This window comes from Coffea arabica, chromosome 3c, assembly GCF_036785885.1.
Source record: "Coffea arabica cultivar ET-39 chromosome 3c, Coffea Arabica ET-39 HiFi, whole genome shotgun sequence".
NCBI classification, from domain to species: domain Eukaryota; kingdom Viridiplantae; phylum Streptophyta; class Magnoliopsida; order Gentianales; family Rubiaceae; genus Coffea; species Coffea arabica.
In genome coordinates, this window is record NC_092314.1 from 28600452 (window position 1) to 28607452 (window position 7001).

Genomic DNA, 7001 nt, shown 5'->3' on the forward strand with positions numbered 1-7001 from the left:
AACTCATGTGATTGGGATAAAAAAGCCTCATAAGAGACATTTTAGATTTAGGTTTGCATTTCTTTTCCATGTCCATTAGTCACATCCAACATGCAACGCATATTTTGGGTAGAAGAATTAGGAAAAGTGGGGCTAAGTCACGCAACTAGCTTTGGCTAGGGTAAGGGAGTGCCTTAGGCTTTGCCTTTGCCTTCTCCCTTATCAAATGTGACCCCCGATCCCTTTCTTTGGTTACGTAGACCTAAAAGTTCTTTAAAAGGGTTTTGTTCACTTTTCTTTCAAACAAAAAATCATTTTTTGGGTGACTTGGTACACCCTAACTCTATACCAAGTGGCGACTCCATTTTTTTGTTCAAAAACCCTTTTTGAACTTTATTTGGCCAAACCGTCGCATTTCACAATCCCACGGCCTTTTATTTACACTTTCACGCACGTTCACATACATGTCCCACACACTACTTTCACACCATTCAAAAAGTGGGGCACGACACTTACGATCTCGTCCATGTACAGCTGGGCCAACTTGTCCATGGAATACTTCATGTTCACCGGCAAGAAATGGGCCGATTTGGTTAATCGATCGACGATCACCCAAACGACATCGTGTCCTCTTTGCGTTCGTGGTAAACCCGAAACGAAGTCCATGGTGATGTTTTCCCACTTCCATTTAGGTATCTCAAGGGGTTGTAAAAAGCTCGATGGTTTTTTATGCTCTGCTTTCACCTGTTGGCAAACGAGACATTTTTGCACGTACAACGCAATTTCCTTCTTCATATTGTCCCACCAATAGTTTCCTTTCAGGTCCTGATACATCTTGCTACTCCCCGGATGAATTGTATACTTGGACCGATGAGCTTCCTCTAGAATTTCTGTTTTCAACGACTCCTCTTTCGGCACCACTATCCGGTTTCGATATTTTAAAATACTCTCAGGACCAAAAGTGAAATCAGTGGTTTCTCCTTTTTCCACTTTCTCTCCGCACTTTTGTACTATCAGATCCTCCTTTTGAGTTTCTTTAATCCTCTCCAACAGGGTGGAAGTCACTTTAATATTGCCAAAAATCATCTTATGACTCCAAAGGCAGGGTCTCCACTCGCAAACCGACTCGAGCAAATTACACTCTCTAATCATTAAGCTTGCTACCTGAGCTTTGCGACTTAGAGCGTCGGCCACTACGTTCGCCTTTCCTGGATGGTAATTGATGGTACAGTCGTAATCCTCCAGAAATTCCATCCATCTTCGTTGCCTCATGTTCAATTCCTTCTGTGAGAAGAGATACTTCAGGCTTTTGTGATCGGAGTAAACCTCGAAGGTTACCCCATATAGGTAATGTCTCCACTTTTTAAGAGCGAAAACAATGGCAGCTAGCTCCAGATCATGGGTTGGATAATTCTGCTCGTGAGGTTTCAACTTCCGAGAGGAAAAAGAGATCACATTGCGGTTCTGCATTAGCACACATCCTAGACCTTCTCGTGACGCGTCCGTATACACAGCAAACCCGTCACCTCCGTTAGGTAAGACCAGAACTGGAGCCATGGTCAATCTCTTCTTTAACTCTTGAAAACTTGTTTCACTTCGAGCATTCCAAATGAACCGACCATGTTTCTTTGTCATGTCGGTTAGAGGACCGGCCAGTTTAGAAAAGTCCTTGATGAATCGCCGATAATATCCAACCAGTCCTAGAAAGCTGCGAACCTCTGTGGGATTTTCGGGCCTCTTCCAATTAGTCACAGCCTCTACTTTCGCCGGGTCAAAGGAAATTCCCTGATGAGAAATTACGTGCCCCAGAAAAGCAATTTTCTCCAACCAAAATTCGCACTTGCTGAACTTGGCATATAGTTGATGGTCTCTCAGGGTTTGCAAGACAATCCTCAAGTGTTGCTCATGCTCTTCACAGGTCTTGGAATAGACCAGGATGTCATCGATGAAGACCACTACAAATCGATCCAGGTAGGGCTTGAAAACCCTATGCATTAGATCCATGAAGGTGGCAGGAGCATTGGTCAGTCCGAAGGGCATAACTGCAAACTCATAATGCCCATATCTCGAGCTGAAGGCGGTCTTCGGAATATCCTCTTTCTTGATTAATAACTGGTAGTACCCTTGTCGGAGGTCTAGTTTCGAGAAGACCACCGCTCCCTGCAACTGGTCAAATAGCTCGTCGATGTGGGGCAGTGGATACTTATTTTTAATTGTAATATTATTCAGGCCCCGATAATCAATACACATCCTCAAACCACCATCCTTTTTCTTCACAAACAGCACAGGAGCTCCCCAAGGAGACCCACTCTCTTGAATGAATCCCCGCTACAAAAGATCCTGTAATTGCAACTTTAGCTCCTTGAGCTCAGCAGGAGCCATTCGGTATGGTGTCTTTGAGATAGGTGAGGATCCCGGTAGCAGGTCTATTTTGAACTCAATTTCTCTTTCCGGAGGCAGAGCTACTAGCTCATCAGGAAACACGTCCGGAAATTCCTTCACTATGGCCACGTCCTCCACTTTCAACTTATCCGTGGGGGTGTTAATCAAAAAGGCCAAAAATCCTTGCGCCCCTCGACTTAGCAATTTCCTAACCCGAATGCCCGAAATCAAAGCAGATGAGGCTAACCTACCCCTTATATCCAACCTTAAGGTCGCCTCACCAGGAATGCGGAATTCTACAACTTTTGTTTTACAGTCCAGTTGGGCATTATACTTGGCTAACCAGTCCATACCCAATATCACATCATACCCCTTAATGGACAGGCTAATCAAATCCCCTAACAATTTTCTCTCTCCTATCCACACTTCACAATCCCTATAAATCATACTAGTAACCAAACGTTGATTCCCCGTAGGTGTACCAACTTCTAGGTCATAAGGTAAACTAGCAGGTTTTATATCGATGCCACAAATGAAATCAGGGTTAACAAAGGTGTAGACACCAAATTTTGAATAATTTTATGTAGCATCTATTTCATGATTTTCATTTTAGATTGCTTGCGTTCGTTGTTTACTTTTAGTTTTAATTTTTTTTAGTTTTAGCTTTTAAGTTTTAAGGTTAGCGTAGAGTTTTTAGATAAAAGAAAAGGAAAACATCAAAAAATATGTTGTAGTCATTTTGTTTTTATTCAATGCTTTCTTGAAAAGAAAAATTCAAAAAAATAGGCTTTAGTTGGATTGGAAAAATGGAAAAAAGAGAAAAAGGAAAAAAAAGGAAAATTTGTTCACAAAAATATGTTTATTTCTTTAAATTCAACCTTTTTGCACTTTAGTTGTTTTTATTAAGGAGAAAAAAGGAAAAATGAAGAAAATTTGAAAAATGGACATTTTTTGTTGTTTTTATTTATTTAGTTTGTTATTTATTTATTTGTTTTCATTCTTATTATTATTACATGGTTTTGGCAATTTGTTATTATTATTATTATTTATATTTTATCATTTCTGTATTTATTAAGTTTAAAGTTAAAAAAAAAAAAAAAAATGCGCAGCATGAAGGCTGCGTTTTTGCCGCAGCTTGCAAGTGAACTTTGGGGAGCTCCTTGGCTGCAAATTGCAGAAGAAGGACTGAAGGTTTAGGGTTGTTTTGGCCCCCATATAAATAGAAAAACAAGAAGGAGCCGCAAAGGGGTGAGAGCTCGGTTAGGGAAAAGAAAAACAGCAAAGGAAAAAGAAAGAAAGGCTGCGGGCTTTAGGGAGAGAACCAACGGAGGGAGCTTCATCGTGGGGAGAGCTAGCAAGCGGGGAGAGAAAGGAACAGAAAACAGCGGCCGAGAGAAAGAGTGGGCTTAGGTGGAATCTGGAAAAACAAAGAGAAACCAAGAAAGACTAAGAGTGGTAGGGGGCTGAGTGAAAAGCTGTGAGTTTGAGAAAGGGGAAACCGTGAGTGAAAGAGTAGAATCCCAAGTTGACGGCTAGAATCTGGGAGTGAGCTGGGAAGCTAAGTTAACGGCTGTGAAGAGAGGAAAACTAGAAGGAAAGGGCTGACGGAGGGAAAGAAGGAGCGGCGTGAGATTTCTGAAAAACCCAGAAAGCTAGGCTCGAAGGGCAACCGTAAACCACCACTTCGGCCATCTCCACCGTCTCTAGCCGTCGTTTAAGAAAAGCAAGTAGGTCGAGCTTTCTTCCACCCATCAGCAACGACCCACGGCGAGATCTGGAAAAATTCGAGCCAGGTTCTTGGAGTTTTCTGCAGCAAGATTGATGGCCAGATTCCAGCATTGGAACATGTTTTTCGTGAGTTTTCCCACGCTTCTTTGAGGACCAAAGCAGTTGAAAGGTATCCCATGTTGTTCTTTTTTTTTTTCCATCTATTCCAGAAAATGTAGTAAGCATGCCAAATTACTGCTTCATTTGCACTTGCGGCTTGCGTCTTTCTTGTTGTTTTTCATACAGAAATTTCCTCCATGTCTCCTTGTGATTATATGTAACCTTTGAACTTAGATGACTCTGTCAAACCCAAACTAAGATCTATTTTTTACTGCAACGATTCTGCTCATAGCAGAACGCCCAAGTTAAAGTTGGACCTGGTTTTTGAATGACGGAAATCTGGCTCCTAGCCCCTTATTTTTCTGCTATCTAATGGTGCATGATTCGATCCAATTAGTTTAGTGATCGTATGGGTCCTTAGTATGGGTTTTGTGGTCTTGGAACGCTGGGGTCCTGAGGTTTTAGTTGACTGTCGACAATTCCTTCTCGTTGCAGAAAATGTTTTGGCATGAAGTTGTTGCAGAAAATGTTTTAGTTGCTTGAACTATTCGAATTCTGCATGTTTGTTGGCCGACCTTTTGATGCTTAAACTTACAAGTTTCATGATGCAAAGTGAGAGGTTTGTGCGGTAGTTGTATGGCCGAAAGGATGCTCGCTGAAAAATGAATTTCTGGTTGCCGAATGCTTGCTGCAATTTTGCTCTAGCATTTGTGTGATTCTCCTTCTATGTTTTGATTTGTTGGGATGTTGGAATTGTGTGTCATAGACTTGCATTTCTCCTTTCTCACTATCCTAAGTTCACACGAGTCCACATTAGTTCCTTCTCTTTTCCCATCGCACAATCACTTTTGGCACAAGAAAATTGCAGCAGCTGTTTCGACCGTAGGCCTGCATAAGAGTTTTAAGAGTTTGCATTGTTGCTTTCTATGTTTGTTTGATTGTCTGGATCGCAGTATCGTTGTGGCTTTTGCCTTAGTTCAGAGCTTGATGCCTGGTTGAAACAAATCCCGAGTCAATCTCGGTCGCCGAAGGTTCCTAGATTGCTGAAACCTTGCTGCATTTTTTTTCCTTCTTCCTTCCTTTGCTGTCAATTCTTTATCCTTGATGGTTAGCTTCAATTCATGTGTTAATCTTGGAATGAAGTTGCATGTGTAGTCTATGATTGCTGGTGGAAATCTGGACATTTGATGTGCACATTTACATGACAAACTGGAAGGTAATCCACGGCAGAAATGTATTGCAGAAATAGAAAGTTTCCTCTACGTGATTGCATGGCTTTTGCATGAAAATGATTTTCAAAAATTGCACTCCAACCCCTTGGTTTCCATCTAATGCTTCCATGGCCCAATTAATTGGAAAACTTAATTAATTTTGTCCTCCTAACATGCCTTTTCCCTCTTTAACACATCTTGATTTGTTTTGGGTAGATACTTAAGGGATTGTAGAATGGATTTAAAGGGTCTAGTAATATCTTTTTCCCATATTTGTAGTTAATTTGATTTTTCTTGGATTCTTTGGCATTTTGTTACTTAGATACTAGTAAATTGCTTCTCATTTACCTTTTTGTGAAATTCCTTGTTTGATTTGGTTTTGTTTCACCTTAGAGTCTTAATTTTTTTTTTTCAAGTCCCTTGGTGTTTATAATAAATTGGCTCTTTAAACCTCTTTAATTTCTCAATTGGATCGTTGCTTGTCTTAATTGGTTAAGTACGAGTAGTTTACTTTCTTTGGCAGGCCTCAAGTGATTCAATTTGGCGTTTATTTCCATTTTCTTTGATTTATTTGATAATTTAAGTGGTACCTTGACATTTTTATTATTTTGGAGGGCAAGTTAGTAATTTCACTACGTTAGGGCGTCGCTTCAAGGGAGGTACACTCTATCCCTCATTTTGCACTTCATTTGACCCTATGTGCTCCTACGTGTTATGTGAATATGCATGTCTACTTCGCTTTCCTTACCTCCTTGCATGCATTTACTTGCTTTTTACTTTTATTTAAGTTTTATGGGGTATGTGTACACCTCTTGGCTTGTAATAGATAGGGTTCGGAGAGCATTTGGTCCATTTTCCCTTCCCCTTTATGCTTTCATGGGGTATGTGTACACCTCTTGGCTTGTAATAGATAGGGCTCGAAGAACATTTGGTCCATTTTCCCTTCCCCTTTATGCTTTTATGGGGTATGTGTACACCTCTTGGCTTGTAATAGATAGTGCTCGTAGAGCATCTGGTCCATTTCCCCTTCCCCTTGGTTGCTTACTTTTGTTGCTACATGTTAAATTGCTTTAGTAGGCTCTTGCATCTAGTCGAGCATGCTAAGTGCTACGTGCTACGTGTTTACGAGCGTTTTGGCATGTCTACTTGCTTTCATAACCATGAATGAATAGAATGGATGAATGTACGTCACCACACTAGCCTAATGCTAGTTGTGGCTCATTATTTCATTAGGAATTCATAGAAAGGGCTAGTCCAACGCTAGACCCAATAGGATTTTTTCCTTTGTTTTCTTCATTAATGCATTATTTGCCTGTTCACTACATATCACGCATTTTCCTTAGTTTTATCATTTGGCATGATCCTCGACCCCCCCTTTTCCCTCATTTTAGGTTTTGCATCCCATACTAGCTATAGGGTTCATTTTGCTTGAGTGTCCCCTTCCGATAAGGGAAACGAGCGAGTGTGGCTACTCGATAGCCTTAGCACGCTAGTTTCGCCTTCTAATCAAAGGGAAAATCAAGTCACGATTTAGGTCTCCCCGTACCCAATATGCATGAATTCCCTAGGCTCATGCATTCTCAATCCACTCTATCATTACAC